Source organism: Perissodus microlepis, chromosome 13 (assembly GCF_051167445.1).
Source record: "Perissodus microlepis isolate ML-2025 ecotype Zambia chromosome 13, ASM5116744v1, whole genome shotgun sequence".
NCBI lineage: Eukaryota > Metazoa > Chordata > Actinopteri > Cichliformes > Cichlidae > Perissodus > Perissodus microlepis.
In genome coordinates, this window is record NC_140473.1 from 21,729,400 (window position 1) to 21,751,310 (window position 21,911).

A 21,911-nucleotide genomic window follows, 5' to 3' on the forward strand; every position below is an offset into this window, starting at 1 on the left:
CTACGGTATTGGGACAAGCAAATGCAAGGATATGGAAAAGGAGTCACGAAGATGGTGTGATTTTAGGAAAAATAATAATAAATAAGAGACAAAAAAGAGAAAACCAAACCATCTGATTGACAGATGCATGCAAGCAGAAGGACAAAGTAAAAGACAAAATGTCTTTCAGTCAGACAGACACAATCCATCAGTCAGTCAGACATCGAAGGGCAAACGAAGGTTCAAAGCCAGCGTGGTGGACACCAGTGCAGTGTCTCCTCGCACAGTCTCCCTGTGACGCCAGGAACTCGAATTATCATCACAATGCAAACTGCATTATCATCATCACCATTACCATTATCATGAAAAATGAAAATCATATTGAGTTCGGAGTAAAGCCTTCAGCTGGACAGCTTTCACTAAAGGATTCACCCCAGTGGAATGTGGAGGTTACATCTCAGTGTGCCACAGCTTATCGAGAGCTTTATATTCACAGATAACACTGAAAATATACTGTGACAAAGGAAAAAGTTGTAAAATTAGCATAAGAGTGTAAATCAGAAGCCTCCTTTTTTCCAAACCTCCTCTTTGAAACTCCCCCCTCACTTGTCCATCGGCTGGTCGTCATGCTCCTCATGGAACAAGGTAGGAATGTTGTTTTATTTGTACTACGTTGAACAGAAAAGTCACAGTTCTGTTATCATGGGCCGTATGGGAACAACGAAAGGTGGAGAGAGCAGCTTTTGGGTCTTTTCTTGTTTTCATTTCAGTTGAAACAGCCTTGGACATTGTTGTTCTTTCTGCTAATTAAGCTGTTAGAGAGAGGGGCTGGTCTGACAGGGCTCTGCCTGGCAGGGAGGTGAAGAGTCAATGGGCCGAAGCTGAACTGGAGACATTTATGGGCTGCCTTAAGCCATTGTTTCCCCCCACTGACGATCTTTTCAGGCCAGTCGCCTCTGTCTCGGTGACCTGTACAATGAGAAGAATGCCACTCTGAGAACCCAGAGCTGGCTACAAAGAGCAGTCCCGCAGAATGAGGATTTCACGGCACTGGGCCGAATCCGGACGCTGCCAAGATTCCGCGGATAGTTCTCACTTTTTCCGACCATGAGACACTCCGAGTAGCTCTGCATGCGTCTGTGGTTGCATGTCCAAGCAGGAAATATTTTAGACACGGATGTTTTGCATATATTCAGTAATACAGGTAAGTTTAATTATGTCGTAGACATTCTCCAAGGGTTAATTCAACAGAGCCATTAAAAAATAAACATTAAGAAATGTTATTTGTCATTTTAACATAAATTCCTATTTATTACCCAGGGGAAAAAAAAGAAAAATCAGATTGGGCTTTAATCAACTTTTTCTCTAAGTTTGTCCAGCAGCAGTTGTTTCAGCCACCTGTTCCTGTTACAGAAGCTGTTGCCCAACCTTGCAGATTAAACAGGTGAGATTAAGGCAAAGCTTTGGGCAGCTTGCAGAACATCCCCTAACACAGGCTACAAACACCCCTTCTGTGAGTGTGTGCATGCATGTGTGTGTGTGTGTATGTGAGTGTGCTCTGGTCCATTTGATGGCCATCCAAGCGTCTCCGTGTGTTTACTTGGACTTCACGGCAGATCCGTCCTCTCTCGCCGAGTCACACAGCTCTGTCGCTGGCCTGAAGACTAATTTGTGATCTGCTTAGTTGTCTCAGAAAACTTTTTTTTTTTTCAAATTGTGGTTTTCTAGTGACTTAAAACAAACCATTTCTGTGTCAACACCACCTGCTTATGTCTTATCAGCGTGCCAGTTTCTGCTCCTTTAGCAACTGCCATGTGTTGTCGTAATGTAACTCCATTTACCACAAAGTGTTGAACAGCACTTTCAGACGAGTCTGCGCCTCGCACAACAAAGCGGCCCAATTATAGAGCCATTTATGTGTTTGTCAGGGGCTTCAAATGGGCACTGGTTTCTTGGGGTAGCCATATTGGCGAGGTCAGGCACAGCATCTAAAAAGGCAGCTTTATTACAGAACGACCCATCCCTCTCTTAGATGAACACCCAGGAAGAAAAAAAATGACAAAAAGGGAAGAAATAAAAAATGACAACTTTGTTCTTTACAACAGTTTGGCTCAGCCTGCCTGTCTGGCTGCTCTGTGGAGCGCAGCAGCATGTGTTTCAGGGATTGTTCTGGAAGGGGGAGTGCAGAAACAGCAGGGAGCAGAAGACAAACAGGCAATTCGTGACTCATTAAACACGGCGACGTTGGCCAGCACAGTGGAGGGGTGTGAGGACCCACGTTCCAACCGGGCGATAAACCCCCCCTGTACCAGCTGGAGCAGGCATCTGTCAGCCGCGCGCCGCACCACGCCACGCCACCGATTACCAGCAACAAGCCATATCTGAGTGACCAGCCACCGCCATTTTCAAACACCTTACACTTACATAACCACCCTGATTGGCTCTCAGGGGACCTTCAGGTCCACTAACAGGTTTCCTGTTGAAAAGTTGTTGCAGGTCAAGCTTTAGAGGGAGGCAAGCAAAACCTGTCTTTTTTCTTTTTTATCCACATGCCACTTTCTCATTTTGTTATGAGTAGCAGGTTGGCAGGTTTGTCTGGAAGCTTGTCTGCTAACAGTAGTCCATAACACCAAAGCAAAAAAAGGACACTGAACCCAGACTGACAACCTATTCTCAGGGCAAGAGCTGAAGGCTGAAGATAGTTTTAATTATAAACTGGTGGCACACACAAGTGAGGGCGGTACTTATAACAGCTTGTGTGCTTGTGTCTGTCCTTGAAGTATTACACAGGTGTGCAATACTTCAAGGACATCTCTTTATGGACTAAGAACTAAAAAACGTCTGGAAAATACTTAATAATAGCAGTAAAACTATATATATTTTTAATGTGAGCACAATTTCTTTAGTGCTAATCATCTAAAACAATGGATCCTTTAATGCAGGCAAGTTACATTTGCAGGCAAAAAGCAAAGCATCAGGTAACCAGGATGTCCAAGTACCTCTACTGCACTATATGGCTTAACAGTATGGCAAGGAGTGACGTGAAGCTACAGGATTATATACTTCACATAACTGTAGATGAGAAACAAGTGTGCCTGTGAAATCTGAGCCAGCCACACCCACTTCTGAGAGGTGGCAAGATGAGTTAGTTGAGTCACGAGGAGAATCAGGAAGGGTGTGTCAGGGGACCATGACACCAGGCGTGGCTAATCAAATGCACTTTACTCATGATCAAGTGTGACAACCTCTATATATATTGGCAATTGGAACAAATGTATATTAAGGTCAGACTCTGCAAGTAAATAGTAAAAAACCAAAAAAGCCACATTTCAGACTCCTCAGTTAGTATGTTAAAGTTCACAAAAGTACAATTTATGAAAACAGTGAAGAGATATGTCTGTTTGAAAACGATGCCAGGAGAAAGAACGTGGTAAAAAGAACATGGCAGGACAGCTGAGGTTTGCAAAGTTGCATCTGAACAAACTTCAACTCTTGCTGAACAACATCCTTTCGACAGACAAGACCAAAGTAGAGATGAATGGCCACAATACACAATGCCACATATCAGCACAAATAACAACAAGAGGCATGGCATGGGAGGTGGTGATAAAGAGAGGGGACTGGAACTACTAACAGTCCCCTCTGTTATTTCTGCATCATCCCTAATTTGATTACATTTTTAACACAGTAATGATCCCAAGCATGACAGCAAATTTACAACAGAAGGGCTGAAAGAAAAAATAATCAAGGTGTTGCAAGTTGACACCTAAGCCTGATTGAAATGCTGTTGCAAGACCTTAAAACTGCCACCCAGGTAGAATATTTAATTCCATCGTATAATTAGAATACTTCTTTTCATACACCACAAAGGCAAAGACTGGGGCATTCAGCTGAATGTATAGAGCATTTCTATTTGAGCCAAATATTTGAAGTAGGACATGTAGCTATTACAAAGACGTATTTCCAGGAATAAGAAATACTGCATAGTTCTAGGTTGTGCTAATAGTTTAATAACTATAATGTACTGCTTGTTGTAAGCTGTGTCCAATGACATCAAATTGCAAAGTCACACCAATGAGGCTAAAAACTGACTTCTCTCAAAGCTTTTGTAATACATCATTTACTACATTTTCTTTATGAACAATTTATTCCTACATATGTCTCAATATGAACAAAGAAATGTCAGAAGAGAATATTCTCCCTGAAAAAAAATAACAGCATAACTTATTCCGACAGTGTGGCTGCAAGGTAATCAAAAGCCTCCATCGCCTGGAAAAGCTCAACCTCAGCACAACTTTGCAACAGAGTAAAAGTTTGCTCCCAATAGAATTTAACGAGCTGCTAACTGCCTAATTAAATGCTGAGAGCAGATAAAAGCATGAAATATAGATAAGCTGGAAATGCTGCCTATAGCTCAGTGGTCCATGCAGAGGAAGACAGCGATGTCTCCTAAAGCCACAATCAGCAGAGGAGCTGAACGACATCTCATTCTCCACCCGGCCGTGAATGTTTAATAAGAAAGTGAAGCTAAACATGCTGCCTCACAAGCCGCGAATATGACTGAATCGCCTGCCAATGGATGTAAAAATAAAAAGTGTAACTTTCACTGAAAAGCTGGCATTAATGTGGTGCTTCAGAAGCCCATGGCACTTTCTAGGACACAGGAATCAGAGCTTTAACGGTGCTCATGGTGCGACAGAAGGGGCCTCTCCGTCTCCTCGCCAGTGGTAGTCAGGGTTGTAATTCTGACTTTAGCAGTCTTTACGACTCCCTCTCCTCATTTCTCTGGAATATGAAAACATCAGCATATGGCTGCTGACAGCACCGAGGCTAAGGAGTCAATTTCCCCTAAGTAACATTGGGACAGGGGTGACATTCACGTCAGAATTGCCCCCCTGATTAAAAAAGAGGACAGAAGAGAGACAAACAGAGAGACTGAGACAGACCCGCACTGTGAGAGGAGACAGATGGTGAGCCGCACAACGACAGAGAAATTCACAAGGAAAGGAAGACTAAGATGGTTTGTCTCTTATTTTCTTGCACCAGCAGGTCTTCAATGCCTTTCTGCCTCAGTGTGTTCAGCGTACAGTTCACAGAGTTTCATGTGGCTACCAGTAACAGAAAATCTGTCCGTCAGCTGCCAAAGGTTCCAGCTCTGCTCCGTTCCTCTGAGCGCTCTTAAAAACCCGCTGTTTCACACCCATGAATTACACTATTTATGGCCCTGGTTAAAATGGGCAGTTTCTGGGCACGCTGCATGTGTGTGCCTCTGTTCCTGTGTGAACGTGAGTGTGCCATGTGGCAGATGGGAAGCAATATGGCACACCTCTGCCCAGGCAGATGTGACACAGCACATCACAGTGAGCCGGGAGAGGGATAGTAAACCTCAGCAACATCTGGACCTGTGGCAACCTTCACCCTCAGCCAGCAAGCTAACTTTACCTAGCTGCTAAGGACCTGGGAGGACAGAGGAGGAAAAACTGGCTCGTAACATGTCTAGTCCCTGAGATCCTTTGCATGGCATCTTTATCTCCGGCGGCATTTTGACTGACAGATGAGGAATCCCACCTCCCTCAGTGAGAGCTGTCAATCAACTGCTCTGTGGAGTGGAGCACTGAGGCCTGTCCCAACATGGGCCTGTCATGGCCTGCTGCACAGGACTACATTCCCACCACTCGGGGGGCAACCAGGCAGGAATTCAAACGACGGCCAGCCAGGGGACAGAGTGATTACAGGAAGAGGGAGGGTGGTAAAAGGAAGCATGCTGATAGCAGTGTCAGACATTATAGACTCAAGTCTATTTATCAAAAAAATGTTTTCTGTGATAGCAGATGTTGGCACCAGTAGGGCTTTTTATTTTTTCTTGATACTGTATGTAAAAGATGGAGTCTGAAAAGTGAAGCCAATGCAAAAATGGCTTAAAACTGCATTCTTTCTGATGGCCAGCAGGTGGAGACTCTTGTTGACTCCTTTAAACTCCAGTTGTTTAAAAGTCATTTTGTAAAATAAATATATCATTATATCTATAAAAACTATAGTCTCAAGGTTTCAAATCTTTCTTTATTAACACAGCACAATTTTTATTTTGTAAAGAGTTCCTTTCAGAATAAAACATGATAAATAAGGGTTTGAAATGATGGAGGGCTATGTGTATTTTTTATTTACAGCCTCAATCCTCAAACTTTTTTGTCTCTTCCATAAAACTTCTCAAGTATCAGAATAATCGTGATTCTTTGAAAATTGCTGTTTAATTATACCAAAAATGCCAAAAAGCAATGTTTAGAAAATCTACTGGATCTGAGACTAATTCTATGATTTAGAGACAAGAATATGTGGTTAAGACTTTTGAAAACAACTTTCCCTCCTGCCAGGGTGAAATGGGAAAAAAAAGTATTTCAATGCAGTTTCTTAGATAATATTCAACACTGGGTAGACCATAATAACACACTGGAACAGCCACTGAAGCTCAATTAAACAATCACCGAACAATTTCACAGTAGAGCAGACAACAGGTAATTAGTTGACTTTTCAGGGTGAGGCTGCAGCAAGCGGTTGTATTTTGCTCTAGTTTACACAAACAAACAGGATGCAGACATGGAGAAGCTGTGTGAGATTGTCTGAAAAAGAAAAGCTGTTTGTTTTTCTCTATATGATGCACAGAAAACATACATTTTATGCAGGGAAATCGTAATAAGTTTTATATCAAAGCAGCAGATCATATCATTCCTGTGAGGGTAAATACCAACCAACTACCTTTGGTGTATTTCGTCCTTTCTTCCTCATGCGCTTCCCTGAGCCTGGGTCTGCCAGAGTTTTCTGCCTGTTAAAGGGGAGTTTTTCATTCCCACTGTCGCCAAGTGCTTACTCGTAAAGGGTCATGTGATTGTTGGTTTTCTCTGTATTATTGTAGGGTTTTTACAATAAAAAGTGCCTTAAGGCAAATGTTGCTGTGATTTGACGCTATATAAATGAAATGGGATCAAATTGAATTAAACAACCAAAACTGGAAAATGTAGAAATGCCAAAAACATCAAATGCAGGCAGATGCCGACACATGCAGCTGTAGCTGGCACATCACCTCTGTCAATCTGAGTTGCTGAATTGAACCTCTTAATCGTGTTTGTGGTGTTGGTGTCATCTGGAGCATTTTTAACCACCTAAGAAATAATAGGGTTATAATAGGGTTGCAGTTGTAGGTCTACTAAAAGCCCGTTTTTTGTGAGTGAAATTCCAGTATTTCATTAGTCTGTTAGCCCTTTAAGACCTACCTTTATATTTTTACATGCTGTAGAGCCATTTTTGGGAGCATTTCAAGTTGCTATACATCAATATAACCGTTATAGCCCATATTTTAATAGTATGTATGCATTAAGACTATAATAACTACATAATATAATGAAAAATGCTCTATTGGTTGAAATTAGGCAAATGACTTGCCTAGTGCAGAATTTCTTTTTATTTTATTTTTTTTGCCTTGCGAGCTTTTGGGCTGGTTTTTGCAGTATGCTTTGTGTCCTCATCTATTTGTATTGTGTAGCGCTGCTTCTGTCAGCAGTCACATCCCAATAAACACACACTCAATCGCATCTTGATTGATTTACACCACTGTGATGGCGTACAAAGGCAAAACTACATAAAAAAAGTGTCTTTCTCCAATAAATTATAGACCTGTGTCTCTGTGTTGTGCATACACAGTATAACTAAGCTTTCTATTAATTTGTTAATAACTTAGACTCCATGCTCTCTTCAAACATGGTCATCTCTGACTACATTAGTTCCATAAAATGATGGGCGATGTCTCGGTGTCCATCTTTTATTTACAGTCTATAGCACCAAAGAAATTCTGCATCATGGCTGAGTCCACAGATTCCATCATTAGATGATCCCGCCCCATGAGGAGGCTTCTGTGGGAAAGGGAGCAGACATGTGTTAGGCAGAGATGTCACAGATGCCTATAGACTGAAGCACAGATGTCCTCCTGTTCATACAAAACACAGGCAATATGGATCACATCCCCTCCATCTCACTGCTTCGGACCAAAACATCCGAAACTTTGAGGACGTTTTGTTATTACCCAAAAGCAGCTGGTTACACGCTGTTTTAAAAACATATGTGAAACCATTATTTACATGAAAAATATCAGGTTATAAAACAACTTATTACCCTCTGGAGCAGAGATTTTTAATGTTATTTAGTCCAATAGTTAACAGTCAGTTATGTGTATTTAAGGATGTATATGTTAAGTGATTTTAAAGGATTTTTTCATCTTTGTAGGCATTTGTCGTTTTTTTATGTGTCTATGCTAATTTTAAATTAAATATATGAGAAATGTTTGATTTAGTTCATGTGATATATAGATAATTTAAAGCATACTCAAATAATACAAACGTGGGTGCACAGAAAATCAACAAATTTAAAGTGTCTGTAATGTAACGCGGTAACGTGGTTTTGTTCTTGTATTATTATAATACACACAGGAAACAAACTGGTAGATTCCTTTTTAGGGGTTCTCTCTCGCTCTCAGCTCTTTGAATAATTAGTGATGTGTGTCAATATTGTGGCCCATAGTAACCATATGGTGGGTGCAGGCAGACAGGCCATTGTTGGGAGCTGTGAAATATTGTGTATCCCTGCGAGGGCTGGAGCCAGCAGAGGCAGGAAGTGTTGTCAGGACTGACAGGGACATTGTGCGCTTGAATGGGCGAGTCCTCGGTGGCAGGGTGCACCGCGGACCCAGACAGAAAGTCTTGACCCTGGCGAGAAAGGCTGATTAGGCATGGTGCTGCAGGCCTCTCCTTCATCTACCCCCACCACCACCTCTGCCACCCCCTCTCATCCACACCCCCTTCTGGAAGCTGTTAGGGCCCAGGCAGAATACAACAAGGCCACTTAACTTAGTGACGCCTTTTCAGTGCGAACATAAAAACACTCATATATTCATGTCAGGGGTGGAGAGGAGAGGGACGGGGACTCGGGGCTGCACAGGCAGTGTGTGAACTCAGGAATGATTAGAGTGCGCGTGATTTGTGGGAATGACTGAGCTAATGCTTATTTAGTAGAACAAACTAGAGATTTTTGACCATTTCCCACTCACTTCTTAGCGTGCGTCAAAGCTAAATAATGTAATTAGTGGGTGGAGTAGAGAACAGATTGGAAATGATGCTAAGCTTTTGTTTTACATTCTGCATATAGCCACAGTAAAATCAGACAAACACATTAGTTCAGATACAATAGGAGGACAACATTATCCTGTCACATTAACAATCTGTGGAGTGCATGAAAGCAACACAGCTAGTGTATCGTAAGCCTTAAAATACCACCTTAAGCTCCAGCAAATATCAGACTCTTAACTGTGCAAATATTTAAATTCAAGAAATTCTTCAAAATGTCGAGGGCACACATTTAACATCTGAGCTTTATGGCAAACACTTTATGTGGTAATTAACCGTTTAAGAAATTCAAATGCAGGGAAAAGGTTCACATCATTCACAAGCTTGCTAAATAAATCAGTGCACTAACTCTGAAGTAGTGATGCATTCAGGTAGTTAAAACTGAGCTTTATGACAACATTTCTTCCACAATTTCTTCAGCTCAGTCTGACTTGTGAATGATATCGTCAATGGGTGGGCAACTAATTTTCCTTCCTGCAAAACAAGCAGGATATTTTCTTACCGACGGCTGAGTTTCACTTCACCGTCCACTGTTCCTCTCTGTTGATCAAACATGCTTCCATCCGCGTCCCCTTTCCTCCTCATCTCTCCATCATTCTCCTCTTTCATCCCATCCTCCTTTCCCCTCACTGCCAATTATCTCTCCGTCAGTCTGTCACACTTTGTAGTCTCATAAAGGCCGCCTAAATTGCTGCCCATCCCGCCTTTATCCCCCTGATAAAGCACAACAATTAAGGCTCATGTCTCTTTGCTCAGGGCCTTTGATGGCACACAAAGCTGCACCAAGAAAGAGGGAGAGGTGGTGGAGCTGCACTCAAGTTAGCAGACGTCTCTCTCTCTCTAAGTCAAACATAAATATAATGAAGGTATGAACAGATATAGACACAGAAAAACAGGTGATTGCTTTACAGTCAAAGACCTAAAGTAGCTGTAGCCATTGAGTTTATTGATTGCTTTGACTTGGAATACATGCTTATCCCACACTTGAAATAGCCAATCTTAAATTGATTTCTTTCTTTCTGCCAGAAAAAAGGAAAGAAAGAAGAAAGAAGCCTAAGATAATAATTTTTTTCTAGGCACAAGGACTGGCTAAAGATTCATGCCTGATATCTATTATATGAAATTTCACAGGTGTGGCAGCAGCCTGGGAAAGGAGCCTGTAGCAGTTTGAAAACATGTTTTATCTTATCACAAAGTCTTTAAACGCCTGTCCTCAATATGAAGACACCCTACTGCTGTCAAAGAGACTGGTTGAAAATTAAGGTTTTTTTGTAATGTAGAAGTAAACAGACTCATCAGTTTGTCTTGATGTGACAGAAGAAGCAGATAAAAAGTGTAGCAGATAGCATTCTGAAAACCAAACAAATAACGGCGATATTTGGGGTCTTTGGGTCTCAATCAAATAAATGCCACAGTCTTTCTGAGGTTTATTGATGACACTGTCCATCCCTTTATGACCACAGTTTATTTATCTCCCACTTCCAGCCAGATGATTCACCATGTCACAAAGATCAAATCATCTCAAACTGGTTACTTAAACATGACAGTAGGTTGACTGTACTAATATGGCCTCTACAGTCACCAGATGTCAAGCCAACAGAGCACCTTTGGGATGTGGTGGAACGGAAGAACCTCATCATGGATGTCCAGCCTGCAAATGTGCACCATCTGTGTGGTCTCAAAATGGACTGAAATCTCAGAGGAATGTTTCCAGGACCTCGTTGAATCTCTGCTAAGAAGAATTAAAACAGCTCTGGAGGCAAAGAGGGTGCTATGGCAAGGTGTAGCTAATATAGTAGCCAGTGAGTGTATGCAAAATAGTTGATGAATGTAATTTTTATAGTTTATTGATATAACTAAAATTTGATTTTTTTTGTGGGGCATGCCAGAGAAAGCGGGTTGGGCTTGGGTTAAAATAATCTCTAACTGAAACAGTCAAATGGAAAAGCTTTTAACAGATACACTGCATTGTCAAATTAATTTATGACAATTCATTTGGAAAGTTACATCTTACATTTTAGATGTGGCTAAAAGAAAACACAACCCAAAGCCTAGACAGTCACAGAGAAAGTGGTTAAACCCATTCTTTGTAAATTACCTGTTTATAAAAGAAATATCCAACCAGATATGATGATCTGAGGATGACCTAGATCATCCTAAAAAAACACTAGTGTCTTTTATAATCATGGCAAAGCTGTGTAAAATAACATCCAAGACCAATTTCATTAGAAAACATTTTAAAAGTCTTTCATAAAGAATGTTACTGCCGTAAATGGTCTCACTCTCCTCTTTATGACTCTCAGGTCATTGGTTATTGTACTATAAAATTATGTGAATACTGTAAAACTTTTATGTGACGTGTAGCTTGGCAGGCTTTTTGTCCAGGTCACTGTCATGAAAAAAGATAATGTATCTACTGACACTTCTTGGTTAAATAAAACCAAATCCCGCATGTGAAACAAGGGGAGGAAATACTGAATGTGTCAACAACACAATAATAAAATGAATTGTGTTATTATACTCTGAGCTGTCTAACTCAAAGCTGTGAAGAAAAACTGTATTTCCTCTGAGAAAAGAACAAAAGTTTGTGTTTTTGAGGAAAGAGAAAATCGCTTGGAAATGATTGATGAGTCTTCAAAGAGCAAAATGTGGTAAACAATCATATTTACTGTGAGTATTTCAAATTTGGTAGATGAGAATTAAAACACAGATAATTACTAAGTAAATGCCAAAACATTTAGAAGGGAAAAAAAGGACATTTAAAAAACACAGCGTGATGCCTGCAAAAATGTTCAACATGCTACCTTTTCGTTTATTGATGTTTGTTTTTTCCCTATATGCCATGACACCAGGGGGTAAGCTGTAAATTTGAATAGTCGGTGGAAGTAAATGAAAATGTGTGAAGGAAAGCAGAAGACACAACGTTGTTAAAATCCATCTTCGGTCTGTGGAGGATTCAGATGCATGAGAGCAGCGACGCCGCTGACAACTGAAATCAAATCCACACCCTGTTATTATACCGCGTCTTTTCACCAGAGAGGAACTTTTCTACCTAAAGAGAGACAAAATGATGCAAGGCAAAATATTCTTTCTCAGAATTATTCAAATGATGAATTCAAACACAAAGTACGTGTACACGGAAAGTTTAAATTGCACGTCTGCCATTGTGTACAGCTTTAATATTTCACAAATTGACTCTGTGTTTTTACAGGAAAGTGAGGACATAAAGAATGTTTTACTTTTGTTTTGTGGATGTGGAGCTGATTTGCAGGTCAAAGTTAATCCAACATCTACATAGATCAGACTGATGCCATGTGTGGATTAAACTCTGCTTCCAGATGTGGAGTAATGAGTTTGTGGTTTGGTTGAGCAGTTAAACTTACTCTTTTTTTTTTCTGGCTATCATTCAGTCAGCCCACATTCTGTGAGGGTGGTGCTGAGTCTGTGCACCGTCTCTCCATGCAGCAGCACCAGTTCAGCAGGGTAGTTACCTGGGAGGCAGGGCCTCTTGAGTGAGTAATGCTGCTGAAACAAAAGCTCTGACAGCAGAAGTGTGGAGAGAGTGATGAGAGCCCCTGCTGCTGTGTTAGCTAGCCTGGCCTCGGAATCTCCTCTCTGGCTTTCCCTTTCAGACTCTTGCCCCTGAGGGCCAGGAGCCTTGGAGACGTCAGAGCTCCGGTTCAGCGCTGGTCACCTATAATGCAAATGCCGCAGCCCGCTCACACTCGATTCCAAAACATATTTCTAATCATAAAATGATGATATGGACTTTAAAACTGTAACACTTTATCAGCTATTCCAATCCTGCATTAAAGCCTGCACTAACCTACTGAAATGAAAAAGGGCAATCATCATTGCTGACATTATTATTACTTCACCAATAAAATAAAATAGCTTTGTTTTTAATTTGCTGCAGTCTTACACTCTAGTTGCTTGTTGAGTTTACATACAAAACAACATTAATCACGTCAGAATATAATGCTCTGTAAAGATTTCATATAAAACTCCTAAAATTTGTCTCTAACACTTTTTACTGGCATGCCTTCTGTCTGCTCCATAGTTACTTGTAACCAGCACAAAATAAAGCAAACTCTTATTTACTTTGCCAGTAAATTATATCTGTTCAATTCAGTTTCAAACCATATTTTTCCCACGGTAATACACATCTCTCCACCTCTGTTACATGCCAGGGCATCAATAAAAATAAGCCACCAACACTTTACATATAAGTTTGTCTTTCTAATCATTTTACTCAAGTAAAAGTTTGGATCTGGTTTGTTTTTGTTAATGAATAAAAAGAAATGATGACCGCTTTTCTGGTTGCTCTGAATGAATCCAATAGTGCTGTCATCAACGGCAATACATGAAATGTGACGTATTGTTAGGCTTCCAAAGAATCAAAGACTCATTAGTTGAAAATATATTCGTGTAGTGTTTTAAAAGCTTCAGCATGCAGAAGTTTTCATTTACACTACAACTAGATGAGGTGACACAACAGCACCAACTTCTCCCGGCTTCCTCGTTTAGGCCAGCTTCATCCAGTCACCGTGGTATGGGCTGCAGAGGGGACGTCCGGCTGTGATGGGGCGCGTGACATGATACTCAACAGTCAGACACCATGACAACCTGGCAGCAATGCTGTTGATTCAGCAACTTGACTGAACTGTATGAGGAGTTGGAGGGAGGGGGCAAAAACCTGTTGCTGAAGGGAGGAAACACAGGCTGCTGTTGCAGGATCAAAGGCTTGTGCTGGATACAGGCTGTTTTATGACACCCGCTGAGGAATAGCAGGTGATTCAAATGAGGAAAATATTATCCCAAAGTCTTCTAGTCCATGTCACCACTTCTCTTTTTTTTTTTGTCTCTCATGCATAATCATGAAGGCGCCTGCTTGGAGTCAGAAATACAGTCTGCTGTTATTAATATTTTTAAATGATAGAGCAGATGATCTAATAGAGAAAATATATAAATATTAACCCCACTCTAGTGCAAATAGATCAGATTTTACTCTAATAACATTAGAAATTATAAATGTGATGTTTAGACCCAGTGACTGCTGGGTGGTGAGAAGTCTCTTAATAGAGTTTGGTTCCCAAAGTGGGATCTGCAAACCCCAAGGGGTCAGTCACCAATAGCCAGTGGCCCTGAAAATAATTTGTTGTAAATGATACAACTAAGCTGTAATATTAAAAAGTGCACAACTGCAGATGGGAACCATTTCCCAATCCAACCCACACCATCTTTGGGCCAGTTTAAATTCTGATATAACTGCAACCTTAGCATTGGGTTAAAACTTTTTAAAAAACATATTGTTTGAAGAATATTTATATTGTCAATGCTAGACTCAGACAATTTCATTGTCAGTCGCTCATCAATTAAATCATTTTGACATTCGGATTATTTTATTTTTTTGACGTGAAGTGGAAATGGTGATTCTCCTTTTGGAGTGTCTCATTAGTAAATTAATAAAAAGAATGCTTTTTTGCTAAAAGCATTTATTTATATATATTTATTTATTGTTAATTTTAAGCTCTGTTTTTTATATATGCATATAAAACTTTGAATTTAAGTCAACATTAATATCAAATTGAATTTCACAATTTATTTGGAATTGGGTATGAACCGGGGAGTTAAGACGTTTTTAATTGCATTCTTCCCTGTTGCTCTAAGACTGTTTTGAAACGTTAAGTATTTTCCATATAGAGCATTTAAAAGTGCATACAAAGAATAATAAATTAAGATGCACTAAAATGTGATTAAAAGTGATCAAATAAAATGAGCTACAGACAGATGACAAATCACAGTCCAGAAATAAGTTGTAAACAGCCTCAAAATTAATAAAACAAATAAAGTTTGGTAGCGAAAACAGTTTTCTAAGTTATTGGAGAAGACCAGATTTTTTTGATGTGTCCATCTGTGCCGAGATTAAATTCTTCAAGCTGATGTTTTTTTTATCCATGGTTTCGATTTATCAGCAGACATCGCCATTAAAAAAATCTAAGATGTGCTAAACTGGAAGCCAGAGCAACAGTTTAGGACTAATAAAAACGTGATAGAAGTATTAAATAGATGCTCAAAAAAATGCTCAAGTTATCTGATGTTATTGGGAGGGGGGGAAGCTGGAGATGAAGTCATGGATAGCCCTCTCATCAGACCTTCAGTTTTTTCTTTGATTCAGCTGACAAAAAGCTGATTTTGTCATGGCTGCTGAAGCGCCATACTTAATGTGAAATAGTTTATTATTCAACCTCCTTATTTAAAAGGAAAACTTTCCCACAAGATGCATTATAGGCCCTGATGAGCTAAAGCGCTGCAGGAGAAAGCAGCAAGGCAAATAACCATGCTTATACTGCCACCATGTGATGGGAGAAGAATATGGAGAACATTTTAAAACAACTTTGAAATTCTTTCTAGGCTCTGAATATATATAGCGCTCTCTATATAATATATATCTATCTGTATCTCAATAACCCTATATATTGATATCTAAATCTCCATATACCTTCCTAGATATATATATATATATATATATATATATATATATATATATATATATATACATATATCTACTTATCCTACTATCCAAGTGTATCCTTTTTGTTATAGCCAGTCACGTTTTTGATTATTAATTCCCATTTATAATAACAGGCTCATAATAATTATTGAGTAAACTTGTATTTTAAATCAGCTAAATGACTATTTTGTAATAATTAAGCTTAATTAAATCCATGTTTGCTGTAAAATATACAATAAACATATGTAGTGACTTTGAACATCTTTTGGAAATGTCATTGTAAAATAATGCTTGCAGTATAGGAATAATATCATTTTATGCAGTTATGAGCAGTAAATGGATCTGAGCAAATGTTTGTGACTTCAGAGAGAAGGACAATAAAATTATTTTTCTACCTTAGTCCAAATAATGTATGCTCATTTTATTCAATACATTCAGGAAAACGCACAGTAAATCTTTCTTCTTGATGCTCCAATCGCAAACAAGCTTTTCTTGTTTCTGGATTATTTCATCTGGGGCCTGATCTGCTTCTACAAAGAGAATATATTTGAACTCTTTAAAACTAATATATTAAATGTATTTTTTGGTTGTTTTAGCAGATTCTGATTGATGAGTGTGTGCTCACAGTGTTAGATGTCTTGCAGAGTTCCTCATTTTCCAGGGAATTGGACTCTGTCTGCCGATCATGACAAATCTGAGTACAAGATGGGAAGCCCTCAGCCATATATCCAGATAGTTCAGATGGAGGACCATAGAGATATCTGTGTCCAACAGTATTAAACCCATGATGCACATGAGGATTGAGGTAGTTGAAAGGAGTTCAAAGTGACCCAATGGAGAGTCTTCAATAACCTGCTACCTCATTACTTTGGCTCACATGAGAGGGGGCCTCAACACCACTCTTCGGACTACACAAAGCCTTCACCAGGGGAAAAGAGTTGGCAGACCTGCTGACTGAGTCCTGTGTGTATGGATTTCCTGGGGCTGGTGCAGATTTGTAATATCCAGGTTTAATGAATGAATGAATGAATAAAAAGTAAAAATTGGTACAGAGAGTTAAAATAATTTTTTACAGTTGGGAAAACACCAAACACTAGACCTAAAAGATCTCACTAATGATCTCACTCGCGAGTTATGTCACAATATTATTGTTTCAAATGTATGAACACTGAAGTAGAGATTTATTATTCAAATCATTTTCTTTTTTGTAGAGTAATTAAACATGTCAAGCACTGCCAAAATACAGAGTCCCACCAATTATAAAGTGCAACTCAGTGAAAATACCCAATTACATGAATATTGTGCTTGAATAGGCCACAATATTTGAGAAAAAGGATTTAGCGTCAAAAGAACTGGGAAATGTCTTCATTACAGCAGCTGAAATTTAAGTTAAATACAACATAAATAAAAACATGACAAAATACAGTGCATACAAACTCATTTTGGTTCCTTTCATGGTTATCTGCTTCAATTAGTGAGGAATTTAGGGAAGTTAAGTGCTGTGACAGTGCAAGATTGAAACAAATGGTTAACACAAGAGAAAAGATAAGACTAACTGGATGAAAGCTTTAGTCAGTCAGTGCTAAATTAACATTAGTTTAGCAATATAACTTGAGAGATGTTAACTTAAAAAAGTCGAGGGGGAAAAAAAGGTGTTGCTTTAGCGGAAATAGCAGCTATAGATTTTTATCGTGATCATTTATTTTTGAGTGAATTGTAAACTTTGTGCTGTAAAAGATGTCTGGTGTATGCTTATGTCCACATAAGCTTAGAGGCTGCTGGTTAATTTCTACTTTTTCACAAACTATTTTTGGACACTAGTGGGAGCCCTCCACTCAATGTTCACGCTTTCTTGAGCTCAGTTAAATGTAGGCTACATGTAATACAGTGCACACAGTATGTGGTTACGTGCATAGTCTCTAAAAAGACATTCTAAAATTACTGTGGCAGGACCAAAGGACAGCATCTCATTGACTCTGATGCTGTTCCAAACATGTAAACTGTTTATAAAAAAAGAAAAGGAAAAAGAAGAAAGAGTTATCATCAACCTCCAGACGATGACCTGTGGTAGACTGTATTCCCAGAAAGTCCCTTTACACAGTTTAGACTTTTCCACTGTAAATACACAGTAAACAGATCTGGAATTCAGTACTGGTCTGATTATTTTTGTGCCTCTATTCTGAACGCACATAAATAATTTTTGCAAGTACAAACGTTGCATTTTGAGGAGAAAATTATTTTGAGCGAAGAAAAGCTTAATTTGAGTGAACAAAATTCATTGCTGTGTGCAAGTTCAGTGTTTGCTATTATCCATATACACACACACAATAACAGCCCCTCACGCTCAGTTGTTGGCATTTGCTCTTGCTCAGACCTCTACTCCGTGTTCTGACAGACATCTGAGGACCTGCTCTCAGTGTGTCGCTCCCGCTCTCAACATATCTGCTCCCTGCACGCTCAACTCTGTACACTGTGCCACAAAACCAACCAATCACTCGGATGCAAAAATTCTGATTGGCTGTCAGCTCGCTAGCTACTGCATTCCAGAAACGTTAGTATGTTTAATAAGTTTATTTTAAGATATATAATTTTTTAAGATATTATTATTCGACTGCATGGCTAGATTGTCGTAGCAGTTCTGATAATAATTTTAAGCATAAAATACCTGAAATCCAAAATCAATTAAAATGTGTTTACAGAGTAGAACAACTTTGGCGTGATGTCTGGCTTGCAGTCACTAGCAATTACCATGATATTCTTCTCTCACTGGAGGAGGATGGTCTGTTTGACATTTCTGATGTCATTCATCTCTTTGGTGTCCACTACATATTTGTGCTTTGACTCCAAGCATATCTTGGCACCTTTGTTGGAGGATGGAATAATAATCCCATCAGGACAGAAGGAGGTCTCACTCCTGCACAGCTCTGGTGTATGGGACATCTACAAGAGCTGGACGAGGGCGAGAAACTTGAGGTACCAGATCATAAAAAGATTTATTTATTTATTTATTTTTTTTTTTAAATGTTGAATTTCAAAATATTAGTGAGCAGGTAACTCTTGTCTTCTGACATTGACAAATTAAACACTTGGATTACATCTGGGAGATGTTGCTGGTGATTTGTTTTATACATTCTTGCTTTTCAGTTACCACTAATCTAAATTACTGTAAGAATAAAAGGAAAACAAACGTCACCTTTTTTAATTTTTAATTAATCATTTGGAACATTCTCAGTCACATGGTGTAACCTGTACATACAATTCTTGCAACAGGTGTCAAACCAACAGTGACACCCTGACACCTAACATGGACTTGAAAGTCAACGCTGTTAAAAGGTCTCAAATACTGGATATTTTTACTGAAACATTCAGATAACAATTAGACAAGCAAACAAAGCACTTGCTTAGTATCTCTCAACATAGAATCCTACACAAGGTTTTACCCCAAAATGTAGAACTAATGACAAGATGAGTACACAAGTACCTAAACAATGGAGTGTTGATATAATTTGTACTTTAGTTTTACATGGCAATCAGCTGCCATTTTTTTTAGGTTTGTTACATCCCCAGGCTAGCCCAGGGGATAGAAGGGACTAACATAAAGTTAAAACAGTGAAGGAGGAGTCAAGATGGTAGTTTTAAAAGGTTAGTCGTAAAGTTTGGGTTCAGACTGACAGTCAGCTTCAGAGAGAGCAAAGGCCAACATAACAAACAAAACATCCCTGATACGAAAAGTCACAGTACAAGTGCATGCACTCACAACTGGGTAACAAATGGAGTGATCTCCTAGACACTCCTTACATTCGTGGTCAAACTTGAATGTTATTTTGAAATGTCTCTTTTCATCAGGATGGGAACATGGGATTGGCCGGTCATCCACTGGAGCACATGCTGGACAGCAAGAGACTGACTTTTCACCAGCTGCACCACCTGTGTTTCCATCTGTTACGTTTGAAAATGTTTATGAAGTCTATTCTAAATAAAAAGCAATCTGAATGTTTTAAATTAATATCTAAGGATGCTTTAAGGTGCCCTGCATGCTAAAGCAGTAAAATACTGAAAAGATGCTTACGGTATATACACACAATACTATAGGTATATACACAGGTAATACTATATAGTACCTGATACTTCAATCTCCTGCAAGAAATCTTGCAAAAATGTATGATCTTCCTCTCAGTTCTCTCCCTAGATGTCCTTTTTTCACTGTGGTTGTGGTTGGCATTTCATCATAATGAAATGAGCGCCTCGCTGTAAATAGGGAAATAAAGTAGATTATATTGTAGATATATTATTCGGTCAAAGCTATTAAATGAAAACAGGATAACTACAGTATAGATAAGTGGACTGTCTTCCAGATCAGACTGAAGCTGTTATGCTAATACTTACTTTGAGAATGTACAAATTAGAGTGCAAGACAATAGCACTTCGGGGGGGGGGGAGACAATCTAAAAATGAAAAGTTTGGGAAGAAAAGTGGTTAATGATGTTGCTGACTTTTTTTCCACCCCTTACCGGATCATGCTTTCCTTACTGTCCATCTTCTGTGTATCCACAGCTGATAATTTCATCAGCACACATCATCAGAGACTGTACCTGCTGCATCTTCAACCTGGAAATGTATAACATGAAAGAGAAAATACAGAAGGTGAAAAAGTATTTAAAAACACCATACTCATAATATATCATGTACCAGAGCTGATGATTAGTGAAGATTCCACATCTGCAACATCCTCCTTAGACAGCTAAAGTCCACCTCTCCTGAGCAGAGGAAATTGTAGCACCATTCTTTGAAAAATGCAGGAGATGGGCCACCTTGGGCAAGGCTGGCTGCAATTATTTCACCAACAGTTCTGTGTAGCCAAATGATTATAATCATTCTCAGGTACCATTTACAAAAATATAAGATACGTATTAAATGTAATACACAAAGTTTGTATGTAACCAACCTGAACTTTTCATTGTTAAGATCGGTCACTGTCGCGCTGACCTAGTAGGTGTGGCTGTTACTCCTCTCTTCCTCCTCCTGCCCACTACCTGCTCTGTGCTGCTGCTTGCGCATGGCTGCTGATTAGACCTTGTGTGCAATCTATAACTAAGCGTGGCCTGGTGCGCGCCGCTCCGCCAGGTGAGCTGAATTAGAGCAATCAAGGGCAGGCATGGCTAGTAGACCTTAAAATGCATGCAGCAGTCATTTGACCCGGGTGCGACATACTGAGAGGACAGCAAACAAGGCACAATCCACGTTCCACTGTGAGGAAGACTTTGAGCTAGACGGGCTATCGGTAAGCTCTTGGACTCATATTTGCTGTTTATATGTTCGGGAACTATGGAAGCTCAATTGTGGAAATGTATTTATGCTTTGGGAAATAGTTACTGCATTTAAGTTTAAAAAATTATATTGATATTAAAATGAATGTTTAAGTTTGAATAAATTGTTTATGTAGATAGTGTTTCCCACATATTTATGTTAATTAATACTAAAAATAGTTACCCCAAATCCTTGGTAAATCTTAAAACTAGTGTAAATATGTTTGGTTTAATTTAAGGAAAATAATTCTTTGTAAAAGAAAATCCTTGGTTAAAGTCTCTAAACTTTAAAATGTATACTTTAAAAATGTAATTGTTTATAAAAAGTGAAAAATGCAAGGTAGACACATTTCGTGTATTTAAGAACCAGTTTATTTCATCTTCGTTGTTTGAAATTACTCAGCTCTGTGATTAAAAACCAATGAATGTAAAACTGACTTAAACTGGGTTAAATGATAGTTTAGACAAAAGTATTTAGCTTTAGCTATGTTAAATGGCTTTACTGAAGTGTATATATTTTTGTTATTTCGTTTCTATTCTGTATAATGCATTTAATTTATCTGAATGATTAATGAAATGTTCTTTCTTTTTTGTGTTGAAAGGTTTTTCACCTATCTATATCTATCCATCTACTTACCAGCTATCAAACTAGCTGGTCAAAATAAAGTGAGTGAAATTCAAAGTCTGGTCTTTTTCAAGTGTGGGCACCTCACAAAGACAGAGAACACTTGACAGTGAAAAACCGCCCTGGCCAGTAGAGAAACCGGCCTTGACCAGTGAAGACTCCACAAAAGCTCACCACAAAGACAGAGAAGACTCCACCTGGGGGCCTGGAGGAAATCGCAACTTGCCGTTTGCCTGTCCAATCAATAACCAAGAAAGCAGTATGGCTGAGTCCAAGTCACTCGAAGAGCTGAAAATAGAGCGAACCACTGCAAAAAG

General features: G+C 39.2%; 1 long non-coding RNA gene across 1 annotated transcript; it reads right to left on the reverse strand.

Moving 5' to 3' along the window:
• Positions 1 to 19,167: 19,167 nt before the first annotated feature.
• LOC146375127 (uncharacterized) lies at positions 19,168 to 20,108 on the reverse strand. The gene is made up of 3 exons (XR_014802024.1): positions 20,050 to 20,108; positions 19,785 to 19,911; positions 19,168 to 19,602 (listed from the first exon to the last, which is right to left on the reverse strand). It is a non-coding gene; the product is annotated as an uncharacterized LOC146375127 (long non-coding RNA).
• Between the last annotated feature and the right edge of the window lie 1,803 nt (positions 20,109 to 21,911).